The following is a 24,843-nucleotide window of genomic DNA, read 5'->3' as shown; positions in this document are numbered from 1 at the left end:
AGCTCAAAACCACAAGCAAGCTCCGAACTATTCTGTTAAACACTAAGGAGACACCAAAGGGGAAGAAACAGATGCAGTATTTCATTCAGTCATCACAAAACACTCAAACACTAGAGAGCTGTAGGTTAACAACAATATGGCTGGTAGAGGTGATGCTGCACACTGGTCATGAGCTCAGGACACTGCCTGGCTGGGGTTTTCAGGGCAAAGAGTGGATACGTGTGAGGAAGAGCCCTTACAGGAGTGTTTCTTCTTTTACATTTAAACAGCTACTTCTTAATAGCCCCCTCCAGGTAATGTGGAATCAGTGCCTCAATCTCCTGTGAACCTTTCGGCAAGCACTCTCGGTACTACACCGGCCCTTGTCTCCCTCAGAGGAGCAGCAGCGAAGAGCACGGGGAGTCCCGAGGGACGTGCCCGCTCTCCACTGGAAGCATTTTCCACAACCAGTCCTCCGCAACAAGCAGGGTCTGTGTTTCCATCGCACTGCCTATTTGACCAGACATTAATTCATAGTACATTCCCCCTCCCCGCTCACCCCCTCTATCCAGAGCATGACAGATTTATTGGGCCAGGTCTTCATCTGGTGTAAATTGGCATTGCTGCATTGATTCCTGTGGGTCTGTGTTGATTTATGCCAGCTCAGGATCTGGTCCACTTTCATGATTTTTGAACATCAATCCTTGCATCCCCTTTTCCCATCCGTAGGCTTTTTCTGTCGTGTCTCTGAGAAGAAAACGCAAATGAATTAAGGGGCTGTCACCAGCCCAGGGAAGAATTTGCTTTTCTTTCTTTGTGACTAAGGGTCTCTCCTGTTAATTTCCATGGCAGGTCCCTCACAAGTTTCCCCAAAACTTGTTACCAAGTCCTCCTGAGGATGTCAGCTCCTGTTGCAGACTGAAACATTAACAGGGGAAGTTATTAGCTATTCTCTTTACATACTGTCTTTCTTTATATCTGAATTATTAGAAGGATGAATGCTGGTCATCAAAAGAAATAATGAGTTTTAGAAAGTGAAAATGAAACTGGCAAAAACAAAAGAAATCTGATCTCGGCAGAGGGGTCCATGGAGAAGAGGAACAAAGAGGTAGAAGATAAAAAAGAAAAATTGAGAACTTAAAAGGAAAAGAAAAGGAAAAAAAAAAAGGGGGGTGGGGGGTGGGGGGTGGGGAGAAGAAAAGAGAAGAAAAAGGAGGTTTGGACTGAGGAAGAGCAAATTAGTTCCTAAGCAGAAATGAAAGCAGTCATGGTGCAGGCAGAAGGAAGAGAACTTATTGTCAGATCTTGAAAGACTTATTTTTTTTCCTCCCTTTTGACTGAATAATATTAATATCTGTCATTAAATCTCAATACTGGAGGGTTTCTTTGCACATGATTGATGGTTCCAGGCTAGACATAGGACAATGCACTCGGAGGCAAAAGGCCACAGAAGCACAATGTCCTATACCCACTCAGACCCCAGAGAGCCCCCTTCTTTTCTTCCCACCCCCCCCGCTCTGCCAAAAAGACCTGCAGAGACTAGCTGTCAAAATTGTCTAACCATGAACCAGTGCTGTACATCAGGTGTGCATTCGCTGTGGCAGAACTGCTCCTGGTTGAAGAAGGAGCTCAAGAGCAAAGAGAGCGAAGGAAGAAGGAAGGGGAGAAAAAAAAATAATAAAAAAAAAGAAAGCAAAAAACCAACCTGCCAAGTGTTCTTCTTGCCCCTGTCTTTCTTGGTTTATAATTGATGAAGCCTTGTTACAGCTTTTCTTGGAAAAAAAAAAATCTTTTTGATCACTCCTTACACAGAGACATTTTTTTCTCTCCCTCCACCCCCCTCTCCCCCCAGCCTTTTCCTCCATTCTGCTGATAAAATAAAAAGCTGAAAGGAGTTAATAATTAATGTGAAGATTTTACCTATACTTATACATCTGCTTTCAACAGTTTAAGTAATTGATTGCCTCAGCTTGAGCCCATGCAGACTCCTCTTAATACATTGTGTCTCTAGTTTGCTTGGTTGATACCTGTCTGTCTGCTGTTTCCGAAACCAGAGGTAGGTAGGTAAACAATCCTGTAATGGTGAGGTCCTCACTCAAGTTCCTGCTCTGCCACACATCTTCTGTATGGTCATGACTATGCCACTTACTCTGTTTTGAGTTTTCTTTTTATCAAAACCATCGTGGTAATTTGCTACCTTCTAGGGACATTGTATGAAAATGGTCTAGGACGAAACATGTACCAGAGGGGCATCCAAGATAAGATTGTTTTATTGAACCAGCAATGACTGTTGCACTTCTGAGCAATAGGTGTAATTTGATATTCTTCTGGTGACTTTTTCTTTCTTCTCCTTTTCTGCAGTATTCAGAGAGAACATCTCTAACCCATATCACAGTATATGACTGATAGCATTTGAGTCGTTAATGTGGAGACCGAATATGATAATAGAAGACTCTCAGTGAAGACAGGAAAGCAAAACTAAAAAAAGTCTTTTATTTTTGTATGAAGTTGTGGTGTAACACTCCCCTTCTTCAACTTGTACACCCTCACCCACTTTAGATGGACACTAGGGACATTTCAAGCAGTGGAGCATGAAATTTCTTGTTCTTCCATACTTTGGGATGATAGAAATTCCTCCTGGAGGGCTCTCCATGTGTGGCTCTCTCTGTCTCTGTCTATGCAGCCTTTGACTCTCTCTACCCAATCTTCAGCTTAAAAATGTGCCATGTTATTAAACTGTAAATCAGAGACATTTAAAAATCTTTAAAAATACATTTTAAAATCTCGGGAGGGTTGTTTGCCTTGGAGAGATTGGAATACACTGAACTTTGTCTGAATATATGAACCTTGGAACAAGCTTATGGAAAGATGCTAATGGAAATATACCTGAGTAGCATCACAGACACGCAGAGGCAGCAGTACTGCCTCTTCCACGGTCATGGTTCTCCATGGTCATGGTTCTCACAGCTTCATAGACCTGCAGGGTAATTCAAACAGGACAGTAATGAATCTTGAGGAGGGATTATTTGGCTTTTTTTTTAAGTCCTCTTCACAAGCTACCAGACATTTCTGGTGTCTGAACATACTAATTGATGTAAATTTCTGTGACATTCTCCTGGGAGTCACTTACCTTGTATCACAGATGGCCTCCTGGGAGATGCGGATCTCAGCTGCAGTCCTGTGAAGAAAAGCTAAGTGATCCTCTACCTTAGATGAACTGTGATCAAGACACTCTACAATACAAAGAGAAAGAATCTCAGGACACCTGATACAAGCTGCAGAGAATAATGAAATATGGAATTGCAAAGTAACTAATGTAAATGATAAAAAATGCACTCTTAAGACTGTTTGATACCTCCCTTTGAAGGTTTCAAATGAATAGAGATAAAAGCTTGTTGGGAAAGTCTGCATTTCAGTATGACTGATTTTGAAAAATAGATATTTTATGATACTTTTCATAAAAAATCTTCTTCAGAATTGTTGTCTGCACTATGTTATGGAAAAAATCCATAAACCCACAGTCTTTTTGAATGATCAGGAACTGAAAAGGTAAAAATAGCTGGTGTTTTGACAACCAAAAATCATTATTTTGATAAAAAAACAAAAAAAAAAAAACAAAACAAAAAAAAACTAGTGTTCTTTTTATAGGTTACTTGTAAGTAACATTATCAGAATTTTATTATTTTGAAAAAAAATTTTGAAAGAAAGGGATTTTTCTTCATTAAACACAACTTAATAACCCTAAACCATATTGGGAATAAATAAAAAGAAAAAAGATTCTATCTCTTGTTGGGTCTATTTCAAATCACAGAAAACATATTTGCATAACCATAGATCAGTTTCGCAACCTCTTTCCCATGATAAGGCAACGAGCATCAGCCAGTGGGAATTCAGACCTTTTAAGACTATGTTACCCTCTTCCATTTCCAAGTTAAATGACCTGTACGCAAAACCTATCATTACATTTCGGAGCAATGTGTTCTTCACAAACAAGAATTATGTTGATGGCTACATAGTTCTGCCTTGCCTTTCACAGGGCTATTTCCATTTAATTGTAATTATTACTGGAGAAGCCTACCACTGGATGTCTTCGTTAGATCTTGGCTCTTAGCTTGCAAACAACATATAACTTTTTTCACATTTGCTAGCAGCTGAGATGATCAAATGAGTCCAGCACTGACTTCTGATTTACTTCAAGATATATGATAAGTTATTATGATGTGTCACTTACTTAATCATACTCAAGGGTGTTAATATTTTGTGACATGCCATGAATGATAAGGTGTTGTAACTCAGAAGTTACCTTCTGTCACAACTGTCAAGCAGGACATGAAATCTGGTCCCACTGGTAAAATTTAGTTATCTGCCTACCTAATTTAGGACCAAGACTTCAATATACCACTGCTGCACTATCCCAGGGAAGTATCATGTTAATGGAGTAGAAGTTAAAGAAACCTTGTTCAGTTTCTTTACACATCACTTGTGAGTTTAGCCACTGAATGTGTGTTGTTTTATGCACTAAATTATTTTCCTTCACCATTTAGAGGAAAAGTACACTTGTCAGGGAAAGAAAGGTCTGCTCCCATATATTTCTCATGAACTCAGTTCACTGTTCCCAACAATGTCAATGTGGCAGAGAAGTACAATGAAGTGCAATAATATTGGATCTCCACAGATGACAAAGAAGAAGCAGAGGTCTTTAAAATAAAACTGTTACAGAGGGGCAGAAAGAAAAATATTATTCTTCCCCTCAGTACAAGAACCATGGAGCAAACAATGAAATTATTAGGCACTGATCTAACCACTGAGTGCTAATCCAATGGGAGGAAGACAGAAGCTCCTTTTCTTCTAAAATTATCATATGTGCTGGATGGTAGGACTGAGGGTACATGACATACTAATTCTGTGCATTAAGAGTTTATCAAAGTTTCTATGATCTCAGGGTAATAAGTATTTTTTGGATATAAGTTCCTTGGTCCAGCTCGCGGCATTGGAAAATAACATTAAGTACATGCCTGTCTGTATGCAACAGAAATTATAAAATCTGTGGGAAAGAAATAGACTCTTCTCACCATCTTTCCGAGATCTACCCTAGTAAGACAACATATAAAGTAAAAGTGTAAAATTATTTAATGAAAAATTACTCCTTTCAATAGTCAGTTGTCACTACCCAGACCGACATCTGCCACAGAAAAGACAAATATTTTGAATCTGAACAAACCTTAATCTCAGAAATTAAGGGGTCCAATAAAACAACAGCTGTGACTCCGGAAAAGATCCTGACTCCTAAACTCAATAGATAAGTTTCAGAGCGAGGGGAAGGGTGTGATTAACACATAAATTTCTATCTTAGAGAGGCATAGATTCAGTTTCTGTACCAAAACCAAGTAGGAATATCTCCTCAAATATCTTTGAGCATCTAACCTGATCTTCACTGTTCTTCCTCCAGAGAGCTAGGATGGTGACAAGTCCCAGACTTCTTGGACCGATCTGCTAAGGTTTGACAGCATTCATGTACTATAGCAGTGAATTCCAGGCAAGTTCTTCTAATGGAAATCTCTGTACCGCTCTGAGCTACTAATGTCTCAGTATTAACTTTGTGGCTGAGTAAGGGAAGACCTGACTTGAGTAACCAAGGAGTTATGGCCAGGTTAGTTCAGTTCAGTTCAGCAAACTCTTTTGGCTTGCTAATATGGACGATTTGATCAACTTCCGGAACAACTCAAGTACAAGGGAGCTTCTTTAAAGATGGAATGCTGTTCTAACTTTTACACGTGTTTTTTAACCTTACTGTAGGTCAAACAGAAGTCCCAAGGCTGTATGTTTTCCTGAGGCTCTCAGGGCATTAAGACATGATTCCACATTTTCTGGTCTACACCCATCTCTCTTCCAAATACATAAAGAATAATAGAAGGAGGTCAGGGGCCAATTATTCTAATTAGTCATCAAGGTCAGCACAAGAAGTAATGGGATGAAGCTGCAACAAAGGGGAAATTTAAGTTAATCATTAAGACAAACTTTATAACTATTAGGATAGCTAGAGCCATGGAACAAACTGCCAAGGGAGGTCACAGAACCACTTTCACTTAGAAGCTTTCAAGGGCGGACTTATAATCAGTCTAACAGTAATGGCTTAAGGAAAATGAATTCAGTCTTGCTGTGAAGCACAAGCACAGGATATGCCACCCACTAGGGTCCCTATTCCAGCCCTAATGATTCAGTGCTGAATCTATGGGGAAAAAAAAAAAAAAAAAAAGTAATTCTTTGTTCTTATAGAAAAGAAGGTTGAGGAGAGAAAGGTGCTGATGTATATCTTGACTAATACTCTGCTAATGCTCTCAGCATGTCTAACTGGGTGCCACTGTACCTGAGAGGTTTTAAAGAATTTTAACAGTGATTTCACCCAATACTTATCACTTTTATCCAACCATCTCAAACCCAGTTGCAAGCTTTGTGAAGCTCGATTAACCTATCAAGCTTCACAACAGGAACGTGTTGTGCTCAGGTGATTATTGTGACAAAAGCAGCTGTGTCATGAGACTTGAGGATTTATTTCTAAATCATAATAAATAGCTTGAAGCAGTGCCAAATTCAGGATTGAGTTGAAAAGATTGAGTGTATCAGGGAAAATAGGTGCTACCTGAAAGGCAGATAGACAATTAGTAGTGCACCCTTGGTCATCTGGGCCGTGTCCACAGAGCTAGCTGAATTGGGCTTGGTGTAAAATACGTGTGGGTGAATGCCTCACGGTCACTTTTCTAGTTGGTTAAATCTTGGGCCAAACAAGGCACTGCTGACAGTGTAATTTCTTTAGCTCTCTGGATAAAGGAAAACCTTTTTCCACAAAGCAAGCCCTGGGAGTTCCTTATATTAATTCTTATACTGAGTCCAAAATCTATGTTTGAGGTAGAAAAAGAATAGCAAACCCATTTTAAGAACACCCAGAGATGGAAAATCTATCATCATCTTTGGTAAATAGTTCCCATGGTTAATCATCTTACAGTTTAAATCTATGCTTTATTTTCAGTTTGAATTTTTGTAGCTTTAACAACCAGCCTTTGAACATTGCTACAACTTTGTCCACAATGTTCTTTACGTAGACACTTACAGACTAATCAAATCTCCACATGTGTTTTACCTCTGCCAAGTCAAATCAAACGAAATACTGAATTCATACGAGGACACGTAAGAAAAAATTATGTCTGAACCCTGGTGTGAAAAAGACTATACAAAGGGAATCTGGAAGAGCAGCAGTTATAGACATGTTTAAAAATTGGGTCACTACCTCCCTGCATTATTCTTCTGTTTGTATAGTCAGCTTTAATTTTTTTTTCTTCCCTGGATTTGTAATGGCATGCTTGGTCCCAGTTGTTTGCTTACACCCAGCTTACCAAGCAATCTAGAGAGCTCCAAGTAAGTCATCTATTTTGCTCATTATTTACTGCTATACACAAATTTATGTCATCTGAAAATGCTCTCAGTAATGATTTTCTGTTTATTTTTTTCCCCAGGTCCTTGTTAAAAGTATTTAATAATGATAGTTATGAACCATGACCTCTGGAATTCCACTGAAAGGAGTTTTTGAGGGCTGATTGCTCATTTTATGTCATATTTTGGGATCCAATACTCAGTATTTTTTTCATCTGTGCAAAGTAAGCTATATTAACTATTAAAACCAGCACTACCAACTCCCTCTTCCCCTTCTTAGAGAATGTTCTAACTTCTTGTTGCAAGAATGTTCTTAAAATCAGCCAACCCTTGTCCAGGACTTTGAAGTTTTCATTTGCTTACCATAACGTCAGTCTTTCCCAGATATAACGACTGATATGTTATAATGAATTTAGTCTACTTCACAATGTCTGATCATAAAAAATCAGTTATTAGTCTCTTTTATATGGAAAAAAAAGCAACCCTATATGGCAGATATTTTATACACTTTTTCGGCTTTCTTCAAATGCCTTCAATTTTCCAGTACAAGTCAAGTGCAGATGAGAATTATGAAAAGTGTCAATGGACACTTTTATCCTGGCTACTTCATAGCAGCAGCAAAAACCGGGGAGGGACTATCCAGAAACAACAGTTCCGGTAAGCATCAAGGGTAGCCTGTACAAAGACAAAGTCTGGAAAATATACTCCATCCTTAGGCCAGCAAAGGCAGAAGTTACTTCCTTCCCTGTTGCTGTAAAAGTTCTTATCTTCTTATGGTCAGTTCAATTACACCAAAAACATGCTGCAGCTCCAGGACAGAAAAAGAAAAAAAAAAAAAAAATCACATTAAAAAGATAGGTACAGCAACCCTTTGAACAGAACAATTATGTCAAACTTGAGAGTCTGGACACCAATCAGCAATGTGACAATTGAATCCATTGTTGCAGACAAAATGCTGTAGTAAACGTTCAAGAGACAGGGAAAGGAGAAGGGAGGAGGAAAAGAAAGAGGGAGATATTCAATTTGATCACATTAGGATTGATTTAAAGATTGTTTGGGAGCTACTTTCATTTTCATTTTAATATTATTAGGAGATAGCAGCATGTAACAGGCTTTGACACTGAATGCTATGCTTTGCATCGGTTGCAGAAGTTGCCTGGGGAAGCGGGGGGGAGTGGGCAGGAATTGATCAGATTCTTTCTTTTTTCATATGGGAGGGAAAAAGTTGTGTGACATTTACAAAGTCATCTGTCACCTGAACAATGGGCTGGAAGACAAGTTCCTACATTTCATGCTTTATATATTTTTTTAACCCATACACATCCATTTTTGTTGGCCTGAAGTTAAAGGGAACACTCTATTCACTTCCAGTGATGAAAATCGGTTCCTTCTACTTACCCATCTACTGTTTGTCTCTCTCACCGTTCATTCATTTATTCCTCTAGTGTATTGTTCTCTCTGCACCTCAAACCTACTGTCTGTAGGTTTTCAGATGAAAACATGGAGTTCATACCTGGACTGTTACTAACCAACAGCCTCTAATAAAACCTTGTCAACAGGATGTTAAAGCATTTTACAAATAATTCCAATAATGACACTTGAGATTTATGACCTGTCTTGTTTCAGCGTTTTGATTTTCCTTTTGATGAGGAATCTGACAGAGAGAGACATGGAGTGTACTGACTGGTGTTAAATGGTGAAATAACAGTAAAACAGGAACTGCTGTATCCCAGTTTCATGCTCTACATCAGAGATTATGAACATACCTGTAAAAGATATCTAATGGTACCATGGCCTGACTGTATGCTTTTAAGAAGTCTTCCTGTAAATTCTTTTTTTTTTTTTTCTTTTCCCAGTTGCTGATCTTTTTTCATTCATTTCATCCCAAATCCCTTCACAGACTGCCCAGTGATTCTGCATTAAAGGCTGATCAGGGTTACACTGCTGGAGGAGAAGAGGTGACTAAGGATGTTGGTGGATATCTGAGATAGAGAATGTTCTATCAGTCTATCAGAGCAGAGTATTACAGAAGAACTTAAAACACTGGGGGACCAGCCCAGGTGTGAGGTGTGTGTCACTATGCGATACTTAAGGTTCTCCAGTATGCTTTAATTTTCTGTTCTTCATGTCTTCTTAATCAGAGCATTGTCAAACTGTCCCTGATGATTCCCCTGGACAACAGTTTAAGCTTTACTGTTTGGATTCAGGAGTGAAAATTTCACTTCTTCCTCCATTTGGAAGCTACAGAGAGTACAGAAGGGATGGAGGAGAGGATCTGGGATGGAACAGCCCTTTCTCAGATTTCTCTTCATGCTTACAAATAGCTGGGAGAGCGCATAGGGTTGATGGACCCCACAAAAATGTTGAAATGAGTACAGCGTGAGCAGCTGGAAGTTTCTGAAAGGCATTAATTTTCTTGCATTTCCTCAAATATGGCATCTAGGATATCAGATACACTCATGACCCCCCACCAGAGCTGGTCTGCAGTAGCTTCTTGCTCTAAATGCGGAACAGCTTCTTGAGTGATAACACTGTGCATGGCAAGCAGGATAAGAAATCAGTCGGTTTACGGATCGATGGTACGTTGCCAGTCACATCCCAGCCTGGGGGAACATGCATGTTTCTGTTAAAGTCAAACACCTTCCCAGAGGGAAGATACATGTCTCATTTTCTTGTGGAAATCATAGGTCTCATCAGTGCAGTAATTCAGTATGTCTCAAATATTTCAGATTAGACAGGACAGCTATAATCTTTTTCTTTTTCTTCTTTCCCAGAGGAGGGAAATTGCTTGATTTGCTGAGCTGTGTCTGTGGCTCTTTCTCTATAGGTACTTATGTGAAGAAATTATTGAGGTAGAGTTGAGTTTTGCACTTGGCTTTGAATGTGTTTTGTCTGAAAGCGTTGGCCAGCCTAGAAAAAATGCATAATTTGAAGGAACTCACAGGTCAGACAAGATATGAATAGAGGAACCATTCACATTATTATTGCAATGACTGGTGGATAGAGGGCTAACTTCTTGTTTTAAGTATTTCTGCATAACCCAGGTGCCTGGGGATCATGGAGAACAGAACTCAAGACCCAATCTGCTGGTTTCACTTGCTGATAAGTTATATTTGTCCTGGATGGATGACATTGTTACCAGATTGAATATTCATGCTTAGTTTTAATCTTTCTCCCCCTTACCTTGGCTTAACTAAGAATAGTCAAGTAATTATCAATCTGGATAACTATTGTTAAGCCTCGTACAGCCAATCAACTGATAGGGTGGAGTTCTTCATATAGGTAGGATTTGCTTTGAACGTATCACCTGAAGAAGAAAGTATGGTTGGAGCCATGAAAGTCTAACCATTGCAATAGAGGGGAACACAGCTCACTCTGGTTGGCTTCTGAATAAATAGGTTTTCCCCATTCTGACTTTGAAACAAAAGTGTTGCCTTACCCGCCTGCCCATAGCAAAGACTAAGGCGTTTAAGTTCTGGTTGGGTGTACCCCTGTCCTTAGCAGTTTTTCAGATAGTTAATGTGTTTTATTATTCTGGGTGCTGGAGGTACTTAGTTTTCTTTGCCAAATGCGAGGCCAGGGTCATAGCTCTGGGCTGTGCTTTCACTGCAAAGGGCAGGCGCTTCATCCAAATTCCATGAGATCAGTCAGGACAAACCATGTTGCCCTGCTAGCTACTGCACTACTGCACTAGTGTGAAATCTCTGACCTAGGTACCTTGAGTAATTTGTTTTTAATTTTCGTAACTTTAGAGCAGCTGCGTGATCAGTATTAAATTGAGTGAGTGGTAAGAATCATGCTCTGGGCTTGAATGAGATCTAGCGTCTGGCTGAGCCACAATGAGCCCTGATTCAAGCTTCACCAATGCAGAAATAGTTACAACAAGTTTATGCTCTTGTAACCCAAACTGCAGCCTATCCATCTGACTTTATTCTTACAAGAGTCAATCCTCTTTACTTTTACAGTTCAGATGACATCTTTCCCGTCTGATGCCTTTGTTTCAGCACTGAATTATTGCCTTTCAATAGAGCAGAATTAGCTAAGACTCTCTTCATCAAAGCTCATTACAATTGTTAGAAACCTTATCTGCTGACACATCCAAGCAAATGTAATCATTTATGCTTCTAACACTCTGAATTTAAAACCACTAAAAATAATTATCGTTGCGCTAAATAACTAGAGCAAAAGCTGTTCAAGCTAAGTTTTTACAGCTCTGGTTCAAATCTGCTGTAGGTGTAAATTGAAGAACAGCGTAAGCATTACGCAAGCTAAAGAGTGGATCCAACCTTGCCGGTGAGCCTGCTTCCTAAGAGCAGCCACAAAAGCCTCAAGCCAGCTGTTCTGTCTGGTTTATCATGAACCACTGCCTTTGATCAGAGAAGAGGGGCTGAGATGTGCTGAGGTTTATTAACTGCAGGTGTAACATCCAAGTGTGCTCTCCCCAGAGGAACTTCACAGTCTGTGGTGACACCAGTGGGATTACAGCAGCAATACACGTGGCCCACCACCTTTCAAAGCCATCATGTAAATACCAAATTTCATTTCCAGTAATGACACTGGAGGTAGATTGCTAAAATGGGTTACCCACACGGGAGGACCAGGAGATGTTTATAGCTTCACATCTCTGTTTCTTTCCCATGTTTTTCATGCTCTTTTATCATGCCTACACATTTTCCATTTGCTGCTTCTCCCTGTAGTACAAATCTCTTTCCTCAATTTACTCCCTTGAACCTCATTTTCTGCTATTTTAACTTCTACTCTTAGCACTATCTATGCTTCATCAATAAATCTCTCCTACTCATTTATCTCCCTGAGAATATCAGTTCTTATTTCTATCACTTTTTGCTCTCTACCAAGAAGTCCTTTTCTAGTTTGACATCCCAGCACGCTTAATCACAACGTGGAATAGGGAGATGCCTTCCTGATGTGTGGTTGGCACAGCCCAGAGAAAAATTTGTTGCCAACAATGGCAATGAATAAACCTTTCCAATGATCGTTATCATGATGAAGTGATATATTTAACACATCCCAGAGGCTTTAACCCACTTCAGAACATTATTAAGGAATTGGTAAAATTGGAGGTGGCACTTGGGTTGTCAGACTCAGATTCTCTCTGTTCTGGAGGGAATGTTTTTAGAAAGGTAAACAGCTAAACCTGCAGATCTCTACAAAGTTCCAACGTTGTCGCCTTCCTTTTCCAGATATCACTTCCCATTTGAACCCGTAGGGGACACAAAAAGACAGCTACACATTGAGTATCTCCTGAAGTAAATGTGCCATTATATTTGGTACATTGTTAAGTTTCCCTCTCGTTTTAAATTATACAGCCGTATCTGGCTCAGGTCCAGAGTGATTCCATTTTATACACAGTTTGAAAGTTACTATACGTGGTTTTGCAATAAAAAGGCAGCAAAGAGCTGGCCCTTACATTTACCCTTACACAAAAAAAAAAAAAAAAGTAAACGCTTATAGACCCACATGCATGTGTGTATAAGTGTGTTTTCCTTAACATCTGCACTCTGAGCTGGAAAGGCTTGGTCTATAACATCATCTACTCCATTTAGGAAAAATATGTTGTATATCAATGAAAAGTTCCAGGACAATTTAGATGGATAATGCACGCTATGCCCTCACCTGAATTTGGGCAGTATGTCATTCTCAACTGTTTGCTGCACATGTATGAAAATGACTTTGGCATTTTCAGTTAACACAATTAGTATTTATTAAAGACATTCCACTCTTTAACTGGCATATCTGTAAATAATTAGTGTGGTTTTGAGACAACACAGTGCTGTACTCTGTTAGATTTACACAATAGCTACCATGTGGAGTCTTAGACTAGTTCTCATTTACTGTAAAAAATAATAATAATAAAAAAAAAAAAGCAACCAAAAAACCTTATTTACAGAATCCAGAAGTCGTAAGAAGGAGGAGAAACACACCTGGATCTTTTGTTATAAAAGGAGGTTTGTATATATGAAAAAATGACATTGTTGTAACATGCAGGATCATGGACATTTTAAAAGGAGGGTATTTATCTAACACAGCAAATATAAGTTGAGATCTACATAAAAACCCTTCCACACTTCTTTAGATCCACTTTTGTCTCCTTTGTTTACCAGAGACGGAATTGGCCTGAAACTGTGTGCAATAATCAGAGACATCTAGTGGCTGACTGATAAATTGCAAATAAACATATCATTACATGCAGTTCTTTCATAAGCGCACAGGACACATAAGCAGCTTCAGTTGTCTTGACGTTTTACAGATCCCTTTCTCCCAGTCCTTTCAAGTGGGATATTAGGGATTCGTCTCGTTGATAGACACCTTTCCCCACTCACCGAACTACTGGTGATGCTTCAGAGCTCCCTTCCTATAATCGTCTCCTGTGAGAAAGTTTAGGGCTCCTCTTTTGCCTCCTTGGTCTATGCTTTGCTTAATATATTCCTGTCTAATCACTCACAATGCATTTCAGCAAACAAACAATTAAAAATAAAAAGGCTACACTGAAGCAATTGGTGCTTATTTTCTCTGACCCTGAAAAAAAAACAATGGAAGTTTCTCACTGTGGAGAATTCATAGGGCTAAGGTTACTCCCAGAACAATACAAACATCTTTGGTTTCCTATTCTGTTTTACTTTGATTTCTATTACTTTGAAACTTCCCTGGCATTTTACTGCTGATGAGAACTGCAAATAGAAACAGCAACATTTTTTTCTTCTTCTCTTTCTTTCTTCTCCCTGCCACCCCCTCAGAAATTGTCCAGCTTGTCTGTCCAGGTTTTGTTGGATTCTGAGGTTTTGTTTGTTATTTTCTTGATTTTGGCTTTGTTTTGTATTGTTTTGTTTTTTAAATGAGGAAATTTTCTTGTTAAAAACTGGGTTCTTGCCTACCCTTTTTAGGCTAGTTCCTCATATAGACCTTTAGACTATACATAATTAACCCTAAATATTCTGTTTGTCTGATTCACACATTCCTCGCAGGAAATAAATTTGTGGCTGTTTGTTCAGTTTTAGAGCTACTGTGCTTATGTCTAGAAATAACAAATGAATGCATCCAGTTTGTTGTTTTTAAAAAAAAAAAAAAATCAAGGAATTCTTTAGAAATTTAGAGAATTTTCTTCTTCTTTCTTAAAGGATTACTTTTGCAATGGACCTGAAACAGGGGAAAAAAAGTGGTGACCCTTTTCTGCAGGAGATACCCCTGTTTACATAGAGGAAAAATAAGGACAAAGCTCCAGTGAAATTGGTGCCCCAAGGGAAGCAAAACTCCTTGTGTAAAGCAGCTGGCACAGGCACGCTGCAAGTTTCAGTCTAGATAAATCCCCACTTGCCCTTAAAACAAACAAACTCCAAAATCACTCAGAACAAACACACTCCAGTCCAAACCAAGTCAAGACAGCAAGCAAATACACTCCAGAAAACACCAGGCAATTAGACTCCTAAAGTCAGTTTAAACACAGGCACAGCAGATCAGCAAACACTCCCTTCCCCTTACGGAAGACAAACACAGGAGGCAGCCGCGACGCTCCTGCTGGCGGCCCTGGCCCCCCAATCCCCGGAGGAAGGAGGGCCACGTCTCTCCCCTGCTGCATTGCGCTTGGTGTGCCTGGCTTCCTGACTGGGAAAGGAAATATTGATATAACTTTGCTAATTAGAGTTGTCTGTATGCTTTTCCTATTATGATTATAATCGCCGTTTTATTTGAGGGGAGGATAGGAAGCAGCTTTGCAAAAAAAAAGGAGGTGGGGTGGTCCCGATCCACTGGTTGACCATGGGAGAGCAACATGCTCTTGCAGCAAAAAAAGGCCAACATCCTGCTGGGCTGCATTAGGCAGAGCATTGCCAGCAGGTTGAGGGAGGTGATCCTTCCCCTCTGCTCGGCACTGGTGAGACACATCTGGAGTGCTCTGCTCCCCAAGACACAAGAACGTGGATACATGGCAGACAGCGTAGCAAAAGACCATCCAGATGGCCAGGGATCTGGAGAACAAGATGAACACAGAGATGGAGATAAATCTGTTCACCCTGGAGAGAAGATGACTGAGGGGATATTTTTTTTTTGCGTGCTATTTCATAGATACTTACAAAAATATGGCGTTGGGTTATTCTTGGAGATGTCCAATGAAAAAAATGAGAGATAACAGACAGAAATTAAACATTGCTTTCTCTGTTTCTTCATCGGGGTAAAGTAGAGTGTTCATCTTTACTTTTAGACTCTCCCTTCTTCATGCTGAATAACTATTGCGCTAAATAGATGGGGAAGGCAAGGGCCAGGAGCAAAAACTGGCAGGGGCCCCAAACTAGGAAATGCAAAGTTAGCGATGTGGGTTTCCTCAGTCTGTCTGGTGCTTTGTCTGCTACTGTTCCTTCTTTGTGTTCCAGATTAAGCTTTCTGAAGAAAAATGTGAGAGTTTCTGTACTGGATGTAACAGGCTTCACCTTCTACCAGCGTATCATGAACAACAGTACCACCTCTTTACAATGGAAGCTTCAAAAAAACCTTGTATGAGCTAACTGAAATATTCTTGCTGTCCTTTGAGAAGCAAAAGTGTCTCACATAAGCATGGAGGACAGACTCCTATTTTACTTAACACATTACAGTCCCAAACTTCTACTGAAATCACTAAAACCTTTTTTTTTTCCAGAATGAGCACTGTAGGGTCACTCATTAAGGCTGAGGAAGAAACCTTGTGTCTTTATTTTCCAAATGCCTCTTCTCTGACCTTTTTGCAGGCTTCTAAAAATCTGTGCTGTGGCAGAACTCAGTTAAATAACGTTCACAGAGCTTTTATGCCAAGTTTAGACCATACTTGTCTCATCTAAGTCTATTTGTAGGAATAATGTTGCTGGTGTGAGTAAACATATAAGAGGAAGTTTGCATTTGCAGGACCACTTCTAGAGCTATTTCTTCATTATACTTTGGAAATCATGCTCGAGCCAGAGGCCACAGGCCATCTCCAAACTAGGAGAAAGAAACCATCGTAGCTATTACGCACCTGTAAAGGCCTTATAAACTTGAGCTGAGGATTGTGCGTGCTTATGCAGCTCCCTGCCATCTCGCCTTGTTTGTCTGTAACTTCCAGCAGACAATCGTGTGGATAAACCTATGATGCATTTACATCCCAATCCGACCAGACAAGGTGCTTCACTATATTCAGCATTAAGCGCGGAAGCAGGCTTTGCATGTATGGTTTTTTTCCTTCAACATTGCAAAATCCTGTTTTCAGCAGAAGAAAATTCGCATGCTTGATTTTATGCGTGAGCTGAAGTATCTGTCTGACTAAAATCTTCCTTTACGTGTCCTGCATGGAGTGGCGGTTCTGATGGTCACAGGCAGCAAATACAGACTCGTGTTGTAATGAAAATACCCCGGTTTCCTCAGAGTGCAAATCAATACCCACAACAAATGTATGGTTCCTTTTTGTCCTTCTTCCCCCACCGCCACCCCCCCCAACAACAAAAATACCAAAGAAACCTTTTGAAATAAGTATTCTGATGTGGTTTATGCAAGAGTAAGCCTTTCATATTTGCCAGCTATGGAGGGAAAGGCAGTAGAAAGTGTTGGTTGCAGTTATGATGCACATTGTTTCCTTAAACAAATTCAGATGACTTGTGTGTACTAATTACTCTCAGGTACTAGCCTGATAACAGTGTCCTTTTTCCTGCAATTTAAAACACTTAATGTGGAAGGTGCTGGGGAAAAAAAAAAAAAAAAAAAAAAAGAGGTGGTAACTTAACAGTCCTTGCCTCAAAGAATAGACTATCGGACCTCTAGGGCACATCAGCTGTTCTGTACGATGAAATAAAAGTAAAAGGCACCTCAAAGAGTGTTTTCACAAAGAAAAGTCAAGGGATGAGAAAGGAGGAAAAAACCCCACGCTGAACACTAGGGTTTGTCAGAAAATCTTGGCCACGTGCCGAGCTCAGACTCCCGATCAAGACCGCAGGTAGCTGCCTTCAATCATCTGGTACCTGGTAGCCAGGACCCCTCATCAGGGGCAGTCTCATACATCTCCTCTTTGAGTAAAATGCATATGGCTCACTTCTTTTAAGGGAGGCGAGAGGCGTTTTACCACACACCTTTCTTCTATCTCTCACTGGCTATGACATTCTCCAGGAGCCTAAAATCCCCGTTCTTGTAGCCTGTGCATCCCCCTGCCCCTTGGGCTGTGCTGGGCGGACTGTGAGGGTCCCGGGTGGGAGGCAGGCACATGGCGAGTGCGGGATGCTTCTGAGGGGAGAGCTCTGGTGCCTGAAGCTGTACGCGTATTTCTCAATTTGAATGGGAAACCGAGGCAATTTGGGGGTAGAGACTAGCGCCAGAAACCACATGGATTTATGCAAGGTGAGCATCCCCAGGGGAGTGACAGCACTACAGCTGTGTCCTTTGCAGGAGACCGGGGTGTGGGAGAGGAGTCAGATTTTTCCAACGTTGCTTCAGAAGAATGGACCATCCGTCTGCCTTATGTCCTGGCCGTGTCTGCTGTGGCACAGGAGAACACAACTATGAGTGAACCTTCTGGTCAGAGAGGAAGGTTCAGTGATTTTATGCATTTGAAGACAGTCTTCCACCACTGTATAACAGTACCAATGCTTCCCGTCCCGTCTGCACAAGTTGCTTTATTTTGGTGAAGCTAATTGGCTTTAATGTATGAGCAGAAACTGCTGGTCCAGAGGCTGAGCTTAATGCCAGAGTTTCCAACGATTTCAGGGATGTCTGGGGCAGAAACCAAAGCTAGATTCCCCCCTCTTTTCAGCAGTCTGTTTTAGGGTCCAATCCAACATGCGCTAAAGTCTCATTCATTTTGGTAGCTCGTAGTTTAAGCCTCACGTGTTGCAAGAACATTAATTAGCATTGTACCCATCGTGCAGTGAAGCAAGCAGGGAGGTTTTGGTGTTATACTGAAAGGCTGTTTGCATAGAAAATGTTCACTTTGAGTGAAAATGTTCACTTTTATATAACTTCCTGGTTTTCTGTTGGGGAAAGGGGAGGCAAATAAAAATTATACTTTAAAAAAAAAATAACAACTATTGTGAAATTTAATGAAATTTAACACCCCCCCCCCAAAAAAAAATACATAGCAAATTACTTGTTCTCCTGTTCCATTTTGTTTGTTTGTTTGTTTTGGAAACTGTATATTATTTGTATTTTAGGTTTAGGTGAAAGTAAAATGGGATTTTATTATATGAAACATTTTTGTCAAAATCCAAAGGCAAAAGGAAAATGCCTTTATGCAGGTTGGTTTAGAAGTGAATGCCTATATCAAGAATTTAGGGGAAAATTTTAAACAAACTCCCATGATAATCAATGGTGGTTTTGATTACCTTCAGCAGTGAGGCAAATGTGTATAACTTCTTTTTCTTTTTTTTTTTTTTCTTTTTTTTTTTTAATATGGTTTGTTAATGAAGTTTGTGTTTTGTCTTTACTGTCTGGAGGACTTTTTGCTTAATGTTTCACTCTTTTTTTTTTCTACCTGATGTGTCTGTTGTCTGCAGTGGCAGTGACTTTCTTGGTTTGTCTGCAGTTGTTAGTGCTGTTACTGTAATATTTCCAAGTGACGTATCAGAACCCCACTGTGCTACATGATGTACATCTATTGAATCAAAGTATGGCCCCTGAAATATGAGGCAGGAGAATACAGAGGGGAGCACATAAACAAACAAACAAACAAAAAAAAAAAAAAGAAAAAAACAAACCAAACCAAACCAAACCAAAAAGAACAATGTACAACATTATTTGGTTGATATGATAGACCGCATTCTCATTTAGCTCTCGCAGCAATTCATTCCCAGCATTAAGAATATAACGTAAAGGACTAGGACTAGGAGAAGTGCTACACAGCGTGATAAAAGCAAATCAAAATGCTGCTTGGGATGAACAAATGCTTTTGCTGCATTTTGTGGGCTATATTCCTGCAAAGAATGGATTGGTGTGGCACTAATGGGACAGCGCCCATTTATGCCTCAGTAGGATGTGGCTGTCAGGTGTTTCTATTAGAACATACATTAACCTTGTGGCACGCTCTTTAACTTAAACTCCGTGTTTGACAGTCAGAGTTGTATTGCCAGCAAATCACATAAATTTGGTTCTCAGTGAGTACAAATAGTTCAAGCACCGCTACCATAGTGAGCTCCAAGACAGATTTACACCAATCGATATCTAGTCCGACTTGCCTTCCTTTGGCAAAGACTGTAGTTAACTCTCCATGCCAAATTCATGGGCTTGCTTTTCCCCTTCTTTTCGGTTCTGACATTAAAATGGATTCAAGCAAGAGGTTCTACCTTAAACTTACAAAAGAAAAGAACACCTTAAAACAGACTCTGTGCTGATGCCTTTTATGTCTTACTGGGGGAAAAAAAGAAAGGGAAAAAAAAAAAAAAAAAGAATATTTCTGGGCCTCTTCCTGTTTCATTATTCTCTTTCCTTTTTTTTCTTTTGCTTTGAGTATCAGCCCAAACCAATGATAGTGCTCTGCTTCCAGGGGCCAGAAGGGTTAAATTCCTCCCACTTCGCCTAGTCTCTCTTGAAGCTGGAGTTACACTCATCAAGGATCTAGCATGGGGAGGGATGGATTTCTTAAGACAGCCCGAGGGCTCCAACAGCAGCCTTCGCTTTCAATCAATGTCGAGAGGCAGGAGTGGAAATTCATTCAGTGAACAGTCGGAGGTCTTCGCCTGTCCATACAGCCGCCTGGCACACAATCCCAAGCACAAACTGGTGGCGTCTCAGCTGGAGATCTGACATTTTGCCGAACCACCGTTTGCTTGAGAACTGATAATTAAACACTCCTTCTCCTTTAAAAAAATAATAAAAAGGTAGATAAAAAACTAAGTCAACTCTGCTGGTAACCTTGGAGGCTTCCTTTTGTCAAGGTCTCAATACCTGCCAAAATGTATTCTGTTCAGGATCGGTCCTGGCCGTACAATTGCCGTTTCTGTTACCTGAGCGTATTATTCTGACTGTTTTCATTTGACTTGCCTCTGGGATGCTGTGCTGCTCTGGCAGAGAGATCTGCACGCTGGCAGAGTTCATGAACTCACGCTTGCAAGCTGATCTTTGCCCTGTGTGTTTCTAAATATTTTGGTGTGTATGTAACATGACAGAAAGTGACTTTGCACTGAAAAGCCAAAAAGACACAAAGAGGAAGAAACATCTCACATCCTCTCCTTCCTCCGCATGTCCCCCCTCCTCCAATCTTGTCAAGTTTTATTATGCTCAGAAGGCAACCAGGTGAGTCATAATATTTAACCAATATTGGGGGAAGGGAGAAGTTTTAATTAATTTCATTACACATTAACCAAGTCCAGCTCATGACTCAGTGGAAGTCTATACAGTCTTTTGCAGACAGATGGGAGCTTACCCTCTCTGTCCTCTGAGCTTCCTGGATGAGGTGGAGATGCATTAGCACAGCTTATTAGCTGTTCTGCAGTGCTGCTTAAAGAGTAATGCCACCGTAAAACAGTTGGGCAACCCATAGCTTCAAGTTGGCTTTTGCTTGGTTATCACATATTGAATTATCACTGTTTTTTTCACTTCTACCCACAGAAAAAAATAAATGAAAATTGTAAGCATATCCAAAAGTGTAACTTAAAGCAACAAAGAAACAGCCCTGGCGTCCCGTACGATCAGATGTCATCTTGTACCATTCAGTGGTGGTCAGAGGTGAACTCTGGTTCTGGTGCAGAAAAGTAATCAAGCCTAGGCACTAAAAGGGCAGAGAACAGCTAATATACTCCATAGCTTCATGTCAGGAAAGCGATAGATCATGGTCAGAGCAGAGGACTGGAGAAGAGATTCTTTGCCCTCTGAATACACATCTCATTTGTGTCATATTGGACATCCTTACTTATAGGTGGTCTTGATGCACGTATTCCAGCCTTTGTTCTATTACTGGGTTTTGCTGGTTTTTTTTGTTGTTATTTTTTGGTTGGTTGGGGTTTTCTTCTTTTTTCTTTTCTTTCTAAACTTGTGCAAAAAGAAAAAGAACCAAAGATATATTTCCAGTAAGGTCACCTCATAAGAGTCAGGCCTTATACCTGTACCCCAAGTTTCTTAGAGTGTCCAGGTGAAGGCTAGCTCAGTTTTCCTTTCTCATGATAAGAAATTTTTATACAGTGCATATGCAGCTGAATCCCAGTTTGCAAGACGGAATTGCACTGATATTGCAGTGGTATATAAACAGAAGCAAGAACAGCTCAGAATTTTTTGTGGCTAGGCAGACAGTCTGGCCTAAAACTTTTGAAATAAGAGTTTTAAGGTGTATGCTCCACTCCTCCCCTTTTATTTAAGAAAGTATTTGTAGGTAAATGAGCACTGAACTGAGATTCCTGTTACTGTTTCCACATCTCACCTAATATTCCTCAGTGCTTTAATGTCTTTTGTTGTATGAGAAAGCCAAAGGCCAGGCTCCGTTTCTGGAGTTCTGTACCACCTCAGTTAAACTTGCTGCACAAAAACCTTCCAAGCAATGGAGTCCAACTTCACAGTCCAATCTCATGCCAGGAATCATATTAAAATAAATAATGAAAGTGAAATGAAATGAAATGAAATGAAATGAAATGAAATGAAATGAAATGAAATTAAAATTAAGTCCTGGTTAGGGGTTCCTCCCTCGCTGTCTTGGTCCTGGACTGGCAGAGGGCGGAGGAAGGGGCATGACTTTAAATCTGTCCAACCCTTTGACCCCAGACTGCTGCAAAAAACTCTGCTGTTCCTCTCCAAGGCATCTGAGGCAGCAGTCAAACTGAGGGTGCAGAGAGAAAAGGGAGTATTCATCTGCACTGCCAGTTTGGGGCTGAACTAGATGGGTGGTGGTCTTCACTTTTCCAGAGAGGAAGTTTCTCCTCTTTCATTTGCTCCTCCACTTGGCCAATCAAGCAAGAAGCATTGGACAGACAGTGCTTCAGGGAAATGTCTCTGGGAGTCAGTGCCTCCTGGGTCAGGAAATCTTGTGCACATAGCATTTTCCAGGGCAGCGCCCTGAGGTGTTACCTAGTCCGCAATCAAATCCCCTCCCCTGTAGTTCTCCAAGACTGCAGTCTGCTCCCTAACCTGTTATTTGGGAGACCTGGAGGCTCTCACTAAGGAAAAAGGATAAGGAGGATGAATGAATAAAGCCAAAGACACACCATCAAAGAGCGAAGTAAAGAGTAGTATTTATGAAAGATACAGTGACCTCAGAAGTGACCATCTCTATTTACTTTTGTTTTAAACCAGCGTTGGGTGCCTTCTGTACATCACAAAGCACTAAGGGCAATCGAGCCCTTCCCCACCTCACCGTCCTGTTGCTCTTTCTGTCCTTTGTGTATATCAACTAGCTCCTCTGTTCAGTTTTCTTACACATCACATTCCTATGTGACGCTGCACACAGAAGAAATAGCAGCAGTGCACTAAGCCAAACCTAGCTTGTCAAGCGAGTGCCATTGCGACGTAAGGATTGATTTGCTGGCAGAGGTCTTGCATATAAGCAGACACAGAAGCAGCATCCAGGGTTAACAAGTCGCCACATGGAGAATTTATTAAGGGGACAATAACAAAACGGCAATCCTGTTGTTGCCTTTTAGATCCCAGCTAATACAGATTTGGGTTGGCCTCAAAACTTCCTGGGATGAGGTAAGGAGAGGGTTATATTTATAGACATTCCCCTCAGTCCCTGCACCTCTCCCAGGCAAGTGCTTCCAGCAGGTAGCTGTCTCTTTGGATATTAATGTTCACATACCCTCATTTTTGTTGTCAGCTGGGGCCTCTAGCAACCCGCCTCTGGTGATAACCTTGTCAGTTCTCCCTGGATAAGCTGGAAGGGCTGTTTTTTGAGTAAGAGCTATAGTGACATCCCCCAACTTTGTGGGAAATGCTGCTGGTGACGCACAAGTGGCACCCACTTCTCCCCTGCCAAATATGTCTGGCACCAGCACCAGAATCTTGAGCTTTGAAGAAACACCAGCTTCTAGATAAGACATTGAATAATTACTTGTGTCAGCAACAGATTTTCTGGTTCTGGCAAAAGTAGAATGGAGTTAGATGCTCAACCAGGCTCTTGTAATTCCATCTGGATACAAAGTCGACTTGAGATCTTTGCCACGTATTCCATATCTCTCCGTGTGGAGGCTGCCTTTGTTTCTCTCTTTCCAAAAGCAAATGGAAGTTCACGTGAGTATTTGACTGAGTTTGCATCAGATATTGTGTAATGGGCTTATATGGAATATTGACCGTACATTTGCAGGGAGATGGATTAGATTGACGTGAAAGATCATTTGCAGCTTTAATATCTATGATTCTAGAAGACCCCTTGTGGTTAAGTGGAAATTGAATTCACTCAACACTGGGACAACCCAAAAATATATCATTATTTTTTGTTATTATTATTTCTGAAAATAAAAATAGGATCTTGAATTATTGTTTTTTCTTTTTGAAAAAAGCACATGACCTTTCAATTCTACAGGGCCCAACAGCCTTGGGGAAGCATTTCCAAATGGATATATTCAGTTTTAAACCAAAACCACAAAACAAAACTGTTAATTGACATTGTCACAAATGCCACTTCTTAAGTACAAGATTTATAAACTTTTGCTTCCCTGTTTGGCTCCTTTCAGATAAGAAGCCTTCATCTTAATGCCAATGTGGTAAAAAAAAAAATAGCATTTATGTGACATTGATCTTGATGCTGTAAAAAGAGGTAAAAATATAGTGTTGTAACGTAAGACTTGAACTAGAGAAACAGGCACACTTTGTCATTGGTGGCAAAAAGAAAAATTACATTTTTTAGTGTAAAGTCAGGATTTGAATTTTCTTGTAATGGCTACACTAATTTCTTTGGGAATTTTGTACTTATTAAATAGAAATCTCGCCCATAGCTTTCATCTCTCTGCAATCCTATTCATCTTCTGAGTAGCTCTGAGAAGATCAAGATGAACGTGATCAAAGATCCTAATGTGGCCAAAGACCACTCTGAAAGGACAGAGGAAACAGGCATCTCTGAAAGGACACAGGAAACTGACATCGCATTACCTGAAAATACAATTCAAAAGGAAGAAGGCCAAGTTTGGATGGGGCCTTGGGCAACCTGGTCTAGTGGGAGGTGTCCCTGCCTGTGACAGGGGGGTTGGAACTTGATGATCTTCAAGGTCCCTTCCAACCTAAACCATTCTATGATTCTATGATTCTGTGATCTACCTCTGCCCAAACATGTCACATAGCCATGTCCTGGGCTCCATGGGTCAAAATTTGTTAGGGTCCATCTTAGAGCAGGCTTCAAATCAGAGCCAGGTTAAACAGCACTCTTCACTGTGGTCCAATTCTGCAAAATATTCAACACAGAGTAAACATCCTACCCTATTCAACAATGTGTTTAAAACTGGCTTACAATTTTATAGATGCTCACAACTTTTGAAGATAAAGACACCCCAGCATTTTTTGGAGCATAAGTATAAGCTT

Source organism: Vanellus vanellus (genome assembly GCF_965231255.1).
Source record: "Vanellus vanellus genome assembly, chromosome: Z".
Lineage (NCBI taxonomy): Eukaryota > Metazoa > Chordata > Aves > Charadriiformes > Charadriidae > Vanellus > Vanellus vanellus.
The sequence above is the reverse complement of the archived record's forward strand: the minus strand, read 5'-3'. Positions refer to the sequence as shown.